Source organism: Lycorma delicatula, chromosome 7 (assembly GCF_047948215.1).
Source record: "Lycorma delicatula isolate Av1 chromosome 7, ASM4794821v1, whole genome shotgun sequence".
NCBI lineage: Eukaryota > Metazoa > Arthropoda > Insecta > Hemiptera > Fulgoridae > Lycorma > Lycorma delicatula.
In genome coordinates this window covers 65242046-65260504 of record NC_134461.1, presented here as the reverse complement: position 1 = coordinate 65260504, position 18459 = coordinate 65242046, and the positions used below count along the sequence as shown (strand labels likewise).

At 25.9% G+C, this 18459-nt stretch overlaps 1 protein-coding gene across 1 annotated transcript in view; it reads right to left on the bottom strand.

The window, feature by feature from the left end:
• dysf (neuronal PAS domain protein dysfusion) overlaps positions 1–18459 on the bottom strand; it is a 640106-nt gene that overhangs the window by 188745 nt on the left and 432902 nt on the right. The window lies entirely within an intron of this gene.

The following is an 18459-nucleotide window of genomic DNA, read 5'->3' as shown; positions in this document are numbered from 1 at the left end:
ATAAAGTCGTTTTCAAGTTTTTTAAACCAAAATTTGTTTAGTAACAGAAAATACATTAAATTTTACTTTATGCCTACCCTAATAAATATTGAATTTTATTGAACTAGTATTATTATTATTAAATTTTATAATTACTTTATTTTATTGCATTTATCGCTTTATTTTAACTCGCAATGTTTTTCCAGTTTTTTTTATGTTTGACCTTATATCTTGCATCCTTAATTTAACATACTTCCTGAAATTGCTTCTTGATGAAATTTTGCACAGATACTAAGGTCGGGTGACAATACAATTTTCAACCTTTACTTTTGCAAATATCCCTCTGTACGGGGCTAAATTAAGGGTACTGATGTAATAATTTAACATATTTTCTGACATTGCCTATTGATGAAATTTGTAGCGATAAAAAAAGATTTAATTTACAAATTGTATTTCAGTGATGAAAAGATAAAAATTTAATATTAAGTAAAAACATATATACATATTTTTTAGTAATTACAATACATTTTCAAGAAAATCTTGAATAAAATAATTAATACTAGTAAAATGCGACAAAATGGCTTTCATGAAATAAGTAAAATTAAAAATGGGGAGAATTGAAATCAACATTCCAATAAAACACTTCAATGCAAGTTCAAGTTTGAAAAATGTTATATTTTAATTCTTAATTTTCAATTTTAATTAGATAAAAAAAAAAAATTTCATATATTTCAATCGTCTATGAGTTTAATATGTAGTTTGATATAAAAATTAATTACAAAAAATTAAAAAAAAATTGCTTTATATTTTTTAGTCATATTTTAATTAAATTATTATCATACATTACATGAGTTTAATTAGTAGGTTAATTTGGATTTCGAAAGATAATATTTTATATTGAAATTTCAAATATATTATATTTATAAAATATCAAACAAAATTTTAATTAAACATTTACTATATGAAGTAACGAAATAGTGAAGTTTTTGATTACTGAAATACAATTGAAAAATTAAATCTTTTTTATCGCTGCAAATTTCATCAATAGGCAATGTCAGACAGTATGTTAAATTATTACACCTGTACCCTTAAGTATCTCCTTAAATAATTTATTTAACCTTCAGTAATTTATTTTAAAACGTTTTTATAAATTTCATGGCATTTTTAATATTTATTTCTACTAAAATTTGAGATTTTCCGTCTTTCTTCCGAATCCCTCGGTTTTCCTAATTATTTATGTTTGTGAGAAGTCAGGTAGTTAAAAATTATAGTTATAAATTTCAAAAATACATTTAAAAAAAAATATTTTTATTTATAGTCATATCAACAGTTAGTGTCATTATCATCATCAGTGTAATGTAACTGCATCGGTAAACCTAGGCCGCCAGTCCTGAGACGTGTAGTTAATTGAAACTCAACCACAAAAGAACACCGGTGTCCATGATCTAGAATTCAAATCGGAATAAAAGCAACTACCTTTATTAAGATATAAACCTCAGAATTCTCGACTTCGAAATCAGCTGATTTACGACGACGAGTTTACCACTAGACAAAATATAAAGAAAAAAATTTTAAGGAATCTGTAAAATTTATTTTTTTATTTTTTGAAGAACATTGGTTGAACCATTTTACGTACTCTTCCTTTTGAATTACTTTCCTGTCACATAAATAAACGATTTTTCAAATTAAGATTTAAGTAATTTAAAGGTATGTTCTGTTGTTGGAGATTAAAAAAAATTAATACAAACATAAGTTTGGAAACGTTTTCTTTTCGAATTAGAGGTAGCGAAAGATTATATTCTGCTTATTTCCTGCTAAACGTTAAAAGAGGTACTATACTAAAATTCTTGGTCATACGTTATGAACCGAGATTTGTGATTTTATGTCTTTTTTTAAATGTTATTGGGTATTACCAAGTAAAAATTAGCAATAACAAAATGAGGAAAAAATATATTTACATTCCAGTCAATCTTAACTTAAGAAATTTATCACGGTTACTTACCATCGTCTCATAACAAAACCTTCCTGCATTTTTTTATCATAACATATTTGTTTTGGTAGAGCTCAGAAATTTTTATAACTAAAATTATAATGTAAAAAAATAATTACAAAATAAAGAAAACTGACTTTTTGGACTGTAAAAAAAAATATTCAGCTATTTTTTGAAGCCATGGATAAAATATTAAGGGTTGGTAAAATGCTAGTAATACATTTCTACTTTAAGCTTTACTTAAAATAATCGAAATTTAAAAAGTAATATTTTTTTCTTTTTATTGTGTATTTCGCACAGTTTTTATGATTTTTTTAAAAAATTTATTTGATTTTAACAATTTTATTATAATTTATACGAGTAAACATTACAAATTCTAAATATGTAGATTCTTTTTATTAAAATACATAAATGTACTTTAGTTAAAGTATTCTATGCATTCATTTTTTTACAATACTCCGTAAAGTACTATTCTACGAACATACTATTTGAACATTACCCTTTATTTAATTAGGAATCCAATCTAATGTTTAATTTCGATAAATATGTTGGTTGTTAAAAGAGAAATTTTATTGTAATATTAATTCAATTATTATAAAGACCGTTATAATAGTATTTAATATTGTATTGAAATATTTCTATTTAACTAAAAGAGGTCCTTGAAAGCCAACATCTAAAAACCAATTCTACTATAGCAGGGTATGGAATGTGTAAATAAAAAATACAGTTAAAATAAATAAAAATGTAAACAGTAAAAGTAAACCTTTGTCAGTTTTTTATTTTACTTTGGATGACGGTAGTCGAGAGTATATGGTTAGGAGAGGATGGCAAACAGTTGCGAGATTACGATAGAAGTTTTTAGGAGGGATTGAAATGAGTGGGGGAGGGAGAATTTGGGAGGGGTGTGGAGGGTCCCTAATCTGTCTCTTTCATACACTGTTGTGTGAAACGCAAGTCATCTCGACTGATGGTCAGTCATGGTGAATCAAATCAAATTACAATAACAAAAAACCTAAACCTATGTGATTTCTGACGCCGACAGCGAATGGAATAATCACAGTTTTCTCTCTCTATTTTATTCTTTCTTTCTTTTTTTTTAGACTGCTACCTTTCTTTACTTCTCTCCTTTTTCTTATACACCTCTCTGACAATCTCATCGTCGTATGGCGTAGTTTTTTTTCTATAGGAGACACTTAGAAGCTCGCATGACGAATGTGATATGAAGTTATAGGTTATACTAATGTCCTGTAGAATGAAATTAAACGGAATGAAATTGAATATATTATTATAATTAAATGGAATGAAATTGAATATATTATTATTAAAGCTTAGATGATTTTGTATATGAGACTAAAAATTTTAAGTTTAAAATAAAAAAAAGAAATAATAAATCCATTGTGATTAATAGGCTTAGGTATTTATGACAAATTAATATGACTGACTAATAATTTTCTCCTCTAATATATTCATATATCTCACTATTTCTTACAAACCAAGGCGCTCTTGTTATTCTTTTCAGTAATTTGTTTTGGAATCTTAAAAATAGTCTTCCAAAGATTCCAAAAAAATAACGTAAAAGAATAACAAAAGCGCCTTGGTTCATAAGAAATAGTGAAATATACGAATATATTCGAGGAGAAATACAGCGATTCAGTCAAAGTATAAACTGCGACTAAAAACCCACGCATTTATTTAGCTATTAACCTTCTAGACAATAGGAACACACTAGAAGACCAAAACGACCCCATGTATTGGATCTTGGTAACTTTATGTGATTTGAGTTGGAAGTGAACCAAATGAGTGATACCAATAAATTAATTATTTCACTTCATTCAATTTTAGTTTTTATTCTTTCGTTATTAATTTTAGTTTTATTTTCATTTTTTTCTTCAGTGTTTCTTCGTTTCTCTTATTTATGAATCCTTTGAGAGTTGATGTTTTGTGTTGAGCCTCCAATGATACTGTTCTCCGACTTAACTTTCTTGTATGCTTACATTGAATGTTCTGTATTGGAATATTAGCATGTAAATTTTGAGGAGCTTCGATGGGAAGTCTCTCTGCATGTGATTTTTTTACGTGATCGTAATTACTTAGTTTTTTAATATTGTAACCGATTGTAAATTTTACTTTGAGATAAAAAAAAAAAATTTCTGTTAGCTTATATTAATAGTTTTATTTTATTTTTGATTGTTTGGCTGATTGTACTCTCGATTTTAGTCGAATTTACGCCCGTATGAAATTCCCAAAACTTATTTTAACTTATTAAATAAGGAAAACCTTTTCTCATAAACGTTAAATTTGGTGATTTTTAGACAATTATCGACAATTTTCCAAGTAACAACTATTTCCATTTGAAATAACTATTTAAAAAGATTAAAGTTATTGATTAAACTGGTGGAAATTGCTTTGATAAGTATATAGTATATATTTTTTAAACTATTTTACTTTTAATTTTCCTTCAGTCTTTTAAACAAAAAATTCACGAATGAAATGAAATTGGAAAGAAGAAACTGATCAAGATTTTTCCCTGTTATTACAATTCAAGTTATTAATGTTCCAATGTTCGTAAAAGTTCGGAGAAAAAATTTAAAAAAAAAAGAAAAAAATATCATGCTGATGAATCATTCACCTTCCGATAAAATCTGTACACTCTCATTAAATTATTATTTAAATTTCAAAAAAGAACAAAAAACAACCGGAATTAAGTTATATAAGTTTCTCTATACTACTGTATTTGTATTCAAAATAATATATATGTATATAATTTTAAATATAAAAAGATTATGTTAATATTTAATTTTTATTTACACAATCAATCTTGATTATAACTTAAATAAATAATCTGGGAATAAATAAACAAGCCTCTAAATAAATTAAGCATAATTTATTTTTTTCGAAAGTTTATCGAAAAAATATTTAATTTCAGTTATAGACTGATGTCGTGGATTATATAAAAGGAAGAAATATATACGAGTATAATATATATTTCTATAAACCAGTCGTGTATTAAATATTTTAACCTCTTAAAAATTTTATATTAAAAAAATAACATACAGATTTTATATTATATTAAATATACTAAAATAAAATTGAAAAAAAAACTAATGGAATTTCCTTGACATTTTATATTATTTTATAAGGTAGTTGATATATTTATGAATATTGCATTTATTTGCTGAAATGAAGTAGTAATAATGAATGGACGTTTTTTAAAATAACTTTTTCTTAAGGCGTGTCGAAATTTTGTGTGTTTTTAACTTAAGGTGTGGGAGGGAATGAATATATACGTATGTGTGTCTGTATCTTCGTTGAACAATTTTAATTAGATAGGAACCTGTGTATTAATTGGGTGTTATGATAAATGTTTAATTAATGGTTTTGGGGAAAGATTATAAAAGCGTTAAGGTGTGGAAGCCGAAAAGAAAGTGTTGGTAGTAATTAAGAGGTTTTAATATGTATATATACCAGAATGTTTTTCATTACCGTTTAAGAAAATAAAATTAAAAAGAAAATAACTAACATTTAATGACAATAGAATGAATTGAAAGGTAAAAACTACAGGTACGTAACTGCTCTACCGATTTCGCTTACCATTTAACATGTTAAGAATAAACCGCATGCCGTCATGTACAATAATATTTAAAACTTCATCTTTCATTTACGTCTTGGCTTTGGTTACAGGCCTTTGCAATTAACTCTATTATAAAAAATATGATTAAATGATCGTCAAATTAACATTTGACCTAAACAGTAAGGAAATTTTAACACAATGCCTACTTAATTTAATTTTTTTAACCGTTAAAAAATGGCGACAGTTATTATGATTACTTAATTATTTTTTTCTTCGCATCGTTTTTTTCTTTTAAGTTTCATTAGGGCGCGTTCAATTTTGATTATTTTTTAAACAAATTCTCTAAATTTCATATTTATTTAAAGTTAGTTAAATTTGTAATTAAAATAATAATTTTAAAAAAATAATATGCATACATTATTGTCAAATAATAAACTGATTAAAATTAATTTGAATAAGGTTTAAAAGATAAATAATCTTATGAAAAGAATTATTATTATATAATACATGAAAGCTTATAGATTTAACCTTGGCGTGCACTAGCTTTATCAGAGAATTGAATTAACTTACAATCGATGAGGGTTGAAGTGTTATGTTTATTCAAGGAAATGTCCTTGTTCTATATATTGTCCTGTTACCGGTTATAAATTTTCTAGAAAATAGTGCTTTAAGATAAATTTATTTAAAAGTATACGAGTATATAGATGAAAAAACAAATTAATTTTCCTACTTTCTTAAAGTTTTTCGATGTTAAACGGTTGCTGTGGGAAGGTAAACTGAGAGTTTATTGATATTATCCTTGTTTGAAGTAATTTCTGTTATGGTAGATTATGAAGATTCTTTGCATAAAAATATTTTTACGTCACCAATTTTGGGTATATATTTTAAATATGCTTTAATTAGAAGCACACATTTTACTATTTTTTAAACACAGATTCACAGGGAAATTTATTAATAGTTAGAAACTGAATTTAGAGTAATTTTCACTTTTTGAAGAAAATGGTAGGTATTAGGATACTAATGGAGGTGTTAGTGTGTTAAGATCCGTAAATTGATCATATGTTCTTGTTATAGAGAAATTAAAAAAAAAAAGTCCTATTCATCCTTAAGGCTTGCAGGAAAATATAAAAATGTGTCACTTTTACCAGCTTTTTTCAACTTCTGCTGTATCTTCGATACGTTTTATTGTATACAGAACCCAACTAATTTTTTCACTAAAATAAAAATTTTTAAGATAAGCAGTTCAAAATTGAAAATAAAAACCCTGTAAAAGTCCTTAATTTTTATATTTCACAATTTTTTACGTCTAATATCTTATAATGAATCCGGAAAATTTTTTAAAATTACGCTACATAATGTAAAAAGGTTTCGTATTACCGTTCGTGTAATATACATGCAATAAAAAACAATTTATAAATTATCAACGAACGAACAGTTCGTTATTGAATTCAGTATGTATGTATGAATCCTTTTTGGTCTCGAATTTTTATTTTTATTTCCGATTCAGATTAAGCATCGTTAGAGGATTACAAAAATACACGAATGAGCGCGATCGTCTTCTGGTTCACCTAAAAACAGCCGCCAAAATTAAAATTTTATAATAATATGCTAACGGTGTAAGTACTCGTAATTACTAAACACATAAGTTTTGCAAAAATGCATCAGTTTTTAAATCACGTGTAAGACCTCAAAATGGTGGAAAAAACTAAATTATAATAATTTAAAAAATAAAACATGAGATAAATAAATTACTTAAGTAGAAGTTAGAGCAATTTTGTTAGAAATGAATTAAAAATTGAGAAAACAGTAATAATAATAATAAGAATGTTCGTTCGGGAAAGTTATTAAACTTTTTATTGATAACTGGTTGCATCTAAAAAATCTATTAGGTGCAATGACCAAAACCGATTTTAATCTATCTGATGGATAGGAAACAGGTGGAAAATTGCATGAACATCCTGGAATATAGCAATTATGTTCAGTCTTCTTTGTAAAATGATAAATTTAGTGATTTTCTTCATTGATTTGAATATATTGTTGCTTATCAGTATGCCAAATCAACCGAAATACAGTAGAATTCATCCATACAAATGACACCTCCATCACAAGAAATTCTGACTACGCTTCTTTACCTCATTGTAAAAACCAAAAATGAATCAATTTCAAAATACAAACATCAGGACCGATTTATTAATAAAAAATGTTTGGAAGGATTTTAATAAATTTTAATATGTTTATTACTTACAGCTTTTCTTTCTTTTTCCTGTCTAGCCTCCGGTAACTACCGTTTAGATAATACTACAGAGGATGAATGAGGATGATATGTATGAGTGTGAATGAAGTGTAGTCTTGTACATTCTCAGTTCGACCATACCTGAGATGTGTGGTTAATTGAAAACCCAAACCACCAAAGAATACCCGGTGGTATCCACGATAGAGTATTCAAGTCCGTGTAAAAATAGCTGGCTTTACTAGGACTTGAACGCTGTACCTCTCGACTTCCAAATCAGCTGATTTGGGAAGACGCGTTCACCACTAGACCAACGCGGTGGGTTTATTACTTACAGCTGCAACCAATTTCCATAAGCACTTTCATAATTTAAGTTGCTTTGCAGTATCAAATATTATTTAAAAGAATTATTGAAGGAATTCATATAAATGCAATGATGTTTTTTTATGAACATTAGTTCATTAAAAATACATATAAGTTATCGGCTATCAAAGAAAATTCTATTTTTTTGTGAGCTCAGCATAGTATAAAATGCTCTTCTTGTGTATATTTATTTAGTGATCCTGCTTAAAAATTGAAAATCAAATAAAAGAAGACTTGAATGCATGTTAAGCGGTGGTTTCTTTTTTAACGACTCACATCATGAAGATCAAACTTCATCAATGATAATAGGTTTTGCTAAATCTGTATGGTAAATTGATTATTTTTAGTTATTTTAATCTATAAATATCTTACCTTTCTGTAGGGAGTTGTTAACGGATTTTGATGTAATACTAGATTTTGGAATTATTTTTCACTTTTTAATTTTATCAAATCAGTGGATAAAAATTAAAATATGAAACTGTTTGCTTTTTTTTTATTTTCACAAATTTTATTTAGATATAACTGTTCCGATACATAGTTCCTTCTTCAGAAGTTAAGAACAAACTACTAAAGCTTAAAAGGTTAGGTACAACATTTAATCATAGAGATAAATAAAGTACAATAGTAGGAAGTGTACACTTATAAGTTAACACTATTGGTTCATTTCAGAAAATGGGCGGTACTTACATTTAGATTCGAAGCAACCTTAACCATTTTTGAGTTTGATAACGGTGAACTATTCTAATTTATGATTTAAAAGTAAATTAGAATTTTTTTAATTTATTAGTTTCCATGGACTATAAATTTTACACAAGTAAATAAAAAATAAAAAAATATACCTGTGTTTTTACACAGGATTTACTTGCACAGGTAAATCCAAACAGAAAATTACTAAATATTTTATAGACAGAGATTTTGATATTAATTTCAAATAATTCACCGGATAAATTAATTAGGAATAACAAAAGTAAAACTGATAAACTTAAAAAATCAGGAGTTTACAAATTTGAACGTGCTTCTTGTGATAAAGTTTATATTGGAAGGTAGCTATGTAGGTAAAAATTTAAAAGGTTTTTCTTAAAATATATTATGAATGACAGATTTTGCTTTTCGAATAACAAAAGTGATTCTAATTATTATGCCTGTCATTTAACTGATAAAAATTAGGTTTTTAATCACAACTACATGATGAGAACAAAGGTTTGAAACTAAACCTTTTAGAGCCATTGGGAATTACTAAACTCAAGGATTCTAATTTACTTTTAAATGATCATTAAAATTGAATAGTTCACCATTATTAAACTTAGAAATGTAGATGTAGCTTCGAATATAAATATAAATACACCCATTTTCTGAAATAAACCAATAGTTTTTAAATACTTAATCTCTACTGATTTAATGTATTTACCTTGTTCTGTGTATCTAACCTTAAAAATTTAGTATTCTGTTCGTAGTATCTGAAGAAGGTTCTGTCTATCAAACTGCTGTCATATTTAATAAAATTTGTGAAAATTAAAAAAATATATTATTCTTCATTTTTTAAAATTATTTCTGATTTTAATCGATAAGGATTTTTTAAGATCATTGTGTAATATATTTTTTAAATCGTATTATTGAATTTATCTTTTAAAAAATTCTTATTTTTATTTTTTTAAATATATAATTCGAAGCAAATGTACATTAGATAAGAAAATAAAACCAAATGGAATAAAAATACTTTCGTAATATTAATTCTTTGTTTTCTATTTTGTACTTTGTGCGCGCGTGTGTAACTACATGTACACGTAAGCGCTCGCGTTGTTTATTTTTCTGTACGTATGACAACATGAAAGAAATGAAGGGTTTCAATTCATAAGGGGAATCTGTATTAAGTTACATAACTAATGTTACTACGTAACATTGAAGATGATGGAGTATTTTTAGGTAGTAGGGATAGTATAGAAGTTTTCTTTTTTCTCTCTTTTTTTAAGTTATACAAATACGGACAAAGGGCAGTATCTGTTATGTTAGTAAGTAAAATAGTAAAGAACTAAGACAGGTCGTCATTTGCCAAATAATGGATGATGTCAGTCAAACAGTCATGTATGTGAACATGACAGGTTTTTATGTCTCATAAACATCATCAGTCTACCTTTCTTTTCCTCATTCATTCATTTATGAATATGAATCATCCAATGAAAAATAAGTTATGAAGCTTGACTGTGACTTATATATATATATATATATATATATATAATGAAATTTATATTTTTACAGATATTACTTAATCAAAAAGTGAAAAATTATTATGTGGATCTTTTTCTTAAGATGACGTGTTACAAATTAAAATTAAGTGTTTTGAATATATTGTAATTAGATTTTTTTTTTAGTAACTAGTGATATATAAAAAATCAAATTGGATAAATTAAGAAAACAATAACAATCCTAAAAAACCAAAAATACCAATCGATTACGTCAGATATTGAGAAATAGATGCCAGATTAAAAAAATAAAAAGAAACTTTCCAACTTACTTTGCCTTCAACTTAAAATTTAAAAAAATAAAACAAAAAAGTTAATAGTGTTTGTATTTAATGCGTTTTTAAAAAAAATATAAAATATGTTCTGCTTGGTTTAAAGCCTATGAATGATATTATGTACATTATAAACTGAAAATTATAGAAATGTTTTTAAAATACTAGCATATAACCATTTCTGGGTTTGAAAAACCCCTCCCAACCACCTCCAAAAAAAGTATGATTTTTATTTTTCTTAAAAAATAGATTATTTATTTTTGTAAAAATTAGGCTGCAGTTTGTCGGAGTAGGGCACATGGTTAAGCGCCCACTTCCCATGCGGGGGGTAGGTAGTTAGATATAAAATACAATTGATTAAAATATACAATTTACGATTAAAATAAATCAGCCATATTTCAACGCTCAACAGTTAACAACACGTTTTGTTCTGACGATATATGGATTAATTAGCTAGTTATAAAAACATTATTAATTATACGAACAACGGACACTTTTATTTTGTTCGTTGTAGTGAGCCTAATTGTATAGTCGTCAACATTATTACTATCAGAAAAAAAATCTGATCAATAACTTTTGTATCTCAGGTGATTAACAGTAAATAGCTGCCATAAGAATGATTGGAACAAAACTAGAGAAAGAACAGATTAATGATAAAACAATGATTTATATACCACTAAAACTTCCTAAAAAGTTTTTATTTGATAATAATAAAATTATTGTAAAAGCCGAATATACGGAATTTCGCGGGAAAATATTTTCAATTGTGAACAGGATTCCAGTGAATATAGGGATGAACTAGGGAACTACACAAATAAAAAGAAAAAATATGGTAGTGTACTTACCAGAACCCCATTTCATTTTCAGCAGTGGATTTGTACAGTAGTTCGTTAGCGAATTCGTAAGCACAAATCTACCGGGTTGGTCTTCCCAAATCAGCCGATTTGGAAAGACGCATTCACCACTAGACCAACTCGGTGGGTACAGTACTAACAATTGCACTGTTCAGTTCTGTACTTTAGGTACATATTTTTTAAATAAAAAATTAAAATGGCAAATTCAACGAATGAACGGAAAACAAAAATGCATGTATACACACGCACAGTAAAGAAAACTTTGTTGCAATGAACTAAGACAACACATGGATAAGTTACGTATAATGGCCGAGATAAGGAATAATGAGTGTTAAAACAACGATGACTGTGTGCCGTCACCTGTACAAGGTTTTAACACTCTGTCTGTCTGTCGTTGCAGTCATACTAGGCGAAAATGTACATTTATAATTACATGTTTACTGAAAATGTAAACATTTATGTAGTGTTAAATGCGAATTTGTCAGTTACAACTCTTACATCACTATCACTAATTTTTATTTTTGTTTATGCAGAGTAATTTGTAACATAGCGTAGTTCAGTATACTATATACAGTATGTATAGTACTGTACAGTATACGTATTCTGTTTTATATGGTGGGAAAATTTTGTACTGTACTGTATGTGTAGCATTAAATGGTATACGTATTTTTTTTCATAAATTACAGTATTCTACACGATTCTCAAAAAACGTTTCCGTTAACTAATGTGATTTTTTTCGTTTCCGCGTCAGCCAGGTTTCGGTTATTTCATGGAAAATTAACATCATATCTTTGGTAAAATTCATGGGACCAGGGAAATTTTCCGTAGTAGACAGGATTCCGTTAACTCAGGTTTTACTGTGCACAAAACTATTGAAAGAGCTTAAATGGTTTTGTTTTACAATATTGTAATAAATGTTTATGATGTATATTATTAATTAAATATTGTATTACAAATGTTTGATTTGGTAACGCATAAAATTTATTTATCAAAGCATTTTATTTAATTTTTTTAATATGCAATAAAATATACTTACGTAACGTTTTTATATTTTAATATCCAGTATTAGCAATAGCAAACTAAAATATGGGTATATTTTATTTTTAGTAATCTTATTGATTTAGTATCATCATTCATGTTATTAAGTTAAAACATTTCATAATATTTTACATTCCAACATAATATTTATGTAAACGTTTTTTTTTTTTTTGTCATATAGCAACGTAAATTATATTTTTTAGATTTATTAACTTTTTTTACTATTACAACGTTAAAATATAACTCATAAAATAAATGTCAAAATAGAGAATGATTATTGATAATTTTGTTAATAATCATATAAATACGAATTCTGACAGAAAATATCTTACGTAAAGCCTTGTAAAACATTAAATTTATAATACGAATATAAAAAGTGTATAAGAAAAAGGAAAACGTGTTATATGAAAACTATCTCATGACAGTGGTCAGTCATTATTCCCGGAAAAAAGTGTTTATTCGTCATAATATTGTTAATGTAGTAAGATTATTTTTGAACTAGCTAATCTTTCCATAATTTGTAAAAAGATACTTACGTATTAACGCCACCGCAGCTACAGCTTTATTTAAAAACAAAGAAGTCAATCGGATTTCGGTGGAAAATGAACAGTCTCTTTATTATTTTTAATAAATGGTTATTTATATTTATTTATTTTATAAATATAAGCAAACTTAACCTACGTTCGCTTCGCTCGCTAACCTTGGCTAATTAACACCGTAATTTTTGAGTATTTATTTAATAAATTCAGTAATTATTGCAATTATTTATTATTTAAATAATCAAAACACTCCTGTTAATTAGTCAAGGTTAGCGAGCGAAGCGAGCGTAGGTTAAGTTTGGTTAAATTATATTTGTAAAATAAATAAATATAAATAACCATTTATTAAAATTAACAAAGAGACTGTTTTGAATTTATGTTAAACTCTATCGGCCCATTTTCCACCGAAATCCGATTGAGTACTTTGCTTTTAAATAAAGCTGTAGCTGCGGTGTCGTTAATACGTAAATACCTGTAAAAATTAACAATTAGTTTTTGATTTATTTCAGTTTTCCACTTCCGCTTAATTTTAATTTGTTCAAGAGACAATTATGTTAAATTCAATATAAAATGAGTGTTGTTTACTGTTCGTAAAACATCATATTGTTTAATATACAATGATATGATGTCTAGATAATTTTTTATTAGTTAAAAATCAAATATGAGTAAATTTGTCTGAAATAACAAAGGCATTAATTCTCCAATTTCTTTCACCCGATTAACTCTTGAAAATACTTTTCTCCTTTTGTTTACGTACTTCTAAAAACTGAGAAAATAATTTTTTTACAATTATGAGAATAAACCATCTACGTACATTTTTGTACATAGATGGTTATTGTCTTAGTTACCGAAAAAAATTTAAATAGAAAAGAAATTAATTAGAGGATAAATTAAATTAATATTTGATAATTTTATAAAAATTTTGCAAAAGAAAAAGAAGGAATGGTACTGTTTTAACTTATATGTAGCGTGGGTGCACCATAACACCCAGTGACTTGAATGAGTGGTCAGTTGTAATATATGCGCGTGGTACGCAAAGCGTAGGTTATAATGACACCTCAATTCAACCGTTCTGTTCATTCATCGATTGAATTTTTATTTTTTTTATTTTTAGGAAATAAATTATGATGTAGTATTACTATTATGCAATTATAACACCTGTAACTTTTGTTTATGGTTTTGATAATTCTTTGTAATTTTTTTTATATTTCTTTTTTTGAACAAGTAGTTTTATTTTTTATAATAAAATCAATTTTTTTTTAACGTTAGCAGTTTTATTTATTTTCTATGAATAAATAATCAGTTTTAGGTTTCTTCAAGGTATAGGCTTTTCTTCCATACTTGTTTTTTTTTTTTAAATAAAAGTCATTAAAAAGTTATTTATTTAAGCTAATATCTTTGGATGTAAGAGTAATTGTCAATTAATCATATTTATTTATATATATATAAAATAACACCTCCTGATTGATTCATAATCAACGCCCATTCAAAATACTGAAGAAAAAAGATTGATGAAAATTTTTTTACATTTTTTTTTACGGTGTATTGCACATAATTTTTCGGTAACAAATATAGATATCAACTTGATTTTTGATGTGTGTAATTTTTATATAAAGAACTAATAACAAATTTCTGAATTTTTTAAATTCCGAATTTTAAGGGTTAAACTAGCTACAGATATCAACTTGATTTTTGGTTGGTGTGTGTAATCTTCATGTAAATATAAAAAAAATTTTAAAAAAATTTCGAACAGTGATTGCAAATTTTTCTCATTTAGTAGATTTGGAGTGAAATATTCTTTAGATAAATATCTAATAATAATTTTTGAGGTTTTTGAATTTTAGTATTTTAGTTGGTAAAAACAAAATAATTTTTATTTTATTTTTGCCGTTTTATGGTACTGATATTGATGCATACTTCGAGAACAAATATATATATATATATAAGAAATTTGTGGTTTCCTGTTTTTTTCGTTTGACTAGAAGAAAATCACAGTTATTTTAATAAGTACAATGTCCCAAATATTATTTAACACCCCTCCTGAGTATAAAAAATCTATTCTATAGATGATTTCTGTATATCTTTATTGAATTATATTAAAACATATTAAAAAAGAAAAAACTCACTATTTTTGTTAAATAAAAATTACATATTAGTAGAGTTCTAATTAAGCTTCTATTCTCGGACATTCACCTCATTAATTCTTTATCTTTTATTCTATTCTGTTCATTTGATTTTCTTAAAGCTCCTCTATGTCCAATAATTCATTTTTCCCCCTTTTTCTTTAATGACCATATTTTACATCGTTACTGAAGTATATTCCAAACGTTTACATTTCATAAGATTCTTCGACAAGTTTAACTCCATCTTAATGCACAACTACATTTCTTAATAGAAATACTACCGACCTCCATTCCAGAGCGATAGCAAACCAGCCAGCCTCTCATCTATAAAAGTCCCAGGTTCGAATCTCTATTCGGCTTGGCATCTTTTCACTTGATGCAAAATTTTAATTTCATATTCTCACGCACATATTTCAAATTTATGTGGTGAATTTAACATCTTTAAAAAATCACATTAAATTATGTTTTTAAAATGTTCTTTTACCTGAGACAACATACTTAGGAGTTATTCTTCTGAAGTTATTCAATGAGTTGATTCTTTGGAGTAACTCAATTAAGTTTACTAAAGTTACCCTAACTTATTCTAAAAATCTGAAATATATGTTTATATTTTCAGTAAAAAATTCAGTTTTAGTAATTATAAATTAAAACAATCTGTTTTTAAGCTCTATAAAATTTTGGATTGATTTATAAAAAAAAAGATATTTTTTTAGGTTAAATCCAGTTCAGATTGTTTAAAGTATGTAATTCCAGTTGTAATCCTTTATCATTTTCATAGGGCATCGAAAATAAAGGCAGTCTAGGATAATACTAATCATATCATTCGCTTGTGTACATTTAAGATGTGTAAAAAGCAATATTTACTTGCTTCATTCCCCATCATTTGTACAATGTAAGTCTATGATTAAAATAATAACATTTTTATCTTATTAGGAAAGCAAATATTTTCACTAACTGTAGAATTTAAAATTCTTCCATTTGACTAAACGAAATATTTATTATCATACTCTAATTTTGTATTTCAGTAATAGTTCAATTACCTGAATTTTATATTAGTTATTAAATTAAGGTGAAAATTTTTTTAAGATATTTTTTATCCAGTTCAGTTTTCTACTATAAAAATTTAATTAAATAAAAATTGATTAAAAGTATATTTTGAAGTATTATGTATAAAACACGTTATAAAACTTTGTAAATTTTTTAAAATTTAATTTTTGTTCAAGTTAAATAAAAAAATATACATAATTAATTAAAAAGTTACAAATAATATTTGTTGTTTTTAAATACTTTTATAATCCCGTTAATTTCCAATGAATTAATTCAATGATTTTATTTATTACTTTATTATATTATTTAAAGATTCAGTCAATATGACAAATTTACAAGTAGGTTTTTATATGAAGGTTAAATGTTGTAAATCAAATATCATGACAGTATAATTTAATAGGTAACACATGTGTATGTATATATATACTCGTATATATAACTATATTATAATCAGAAATAATATTTAACAATAGATTATATTATACAATGTTTTTTTGTTTTTTTTTTATTTATATATAACTGTCTTCACTTAAAATTTATTTCATTAAATAAATAAATTCGGTAGTTAAATTGTTTTAATATTTATAAGTAGGTGTCTTATAATACTTTATGAGTATATATAAAAAAAAAATAATAAAAAAATGAATCCACTGATTGAGTGACTATGTTGTATTGAGTCTTTTTTGTGAGACAGAGGTAGTGAGCGTGAATAAGAGACAGCGAGAGAGAGAGTGAAGGAGCGAGATACATTTAAAATGTTAATCAGAAGAAAACAAGAATATTGTACACACATCTATAAATTGGGCGGTAACTTGACCGTGGGTTGACAATGACATCGAATATAACGCTCCTGCAGTTCGGCTCCTGTCCTCTTGTAAATGGGTGCAAGCTCTTTTAGGAACTTGGCTTGAGCACGTGTTTTATGGGCACTTAAGTAAACCTTATCTAGTCAACGATAACAGACCACTTTGTTTAAGTTACACTAATCCTCTACAGGAGCAGTTCTTTTCTTATTCTTTTTCTTCTTCTATCAAACGTGTCTTTTTTCTATCTTTATTTAATGTTTCAATTTTTTTCTTTAAACGGAACTAATAAATATATGTCTTCATATATATATATATATATCTATATTTATACCACCATATATATATATATATATATTTTATGCCACGTGTCATCTTTTAACGAAAATGTATATTAGGTAGATAATTGCAGTTTATCTAATACAAAAGAAATAAGTACCTTTTATACTAAATAATGATGGAATTGTTTCATACGTCATTAAGTAATTTTAAGTCATTCTTTTTTTTCCTTTGTTTTTTTCTTTTATTTAAACGATATTATTTTATTAATTTTGTTTTAAATATTATTTATTTCTCAAAATAAATTTTTAGTATTTTTTCAAGTTACTAGCAACGAAATTCGCGCGTACTTCATACTGCTTCCTTTTGTGTCTAAAATATATTTTGTCAGTTACTTTTTGGAATAATTTAATTTAATTTATTATTACTGTATGATGAATTTTATTTTATATAATCAGTATTGAAACTAATATATGCAATAGCAAACATATTTAGGAATTAGAAAGCTATATAAAATATACTTATTTTGTATATGGATTATAGTGTTGGTAAATAAACTTGACAAGAAACTAAAAAAAGAAGTGTGCATAGAAATATGATTAAGTTTTAGTAAAACTCTAAAGAAGAATTTTCATAGATTCATTTGAATAATAAAACTGGAAATAGAAATTTAAAAAAGACAGTAGAGAAAAGATGGTTTTTTTAGAAGAATTAAAAATGTTTTAAGAAATGTACAATTAGATTTGTATGAATATTTTTATTATAAATAATTTTAAGGTTATTCAGATTTCCCATAGGTTGCTGTTTAATAATAAAAAGAAGTAGTAACACGGTTGCGAAAGTTTCTTGGATGTATCTAACCCTACCATGGGTTAAAGAGGAATTAACAGCCACATTGTTCAATTTTTATAAAAATTTAATATCATAAGTATATAAATCATAAAGTATATAAATATTCAGTATGTACTTAAAGCAACCATACAAAATTTTATAATTTTACCATTATCCGTACCAGAGATATTAGTTATGTCCGTATATGTAAAGTATTTCCAAGAATTCAAAAGACAAGAAATCTACGTATTGGTAAAAATAAGAAAAACAGTTCAGAAAAACGACCTAACGATATGAAAA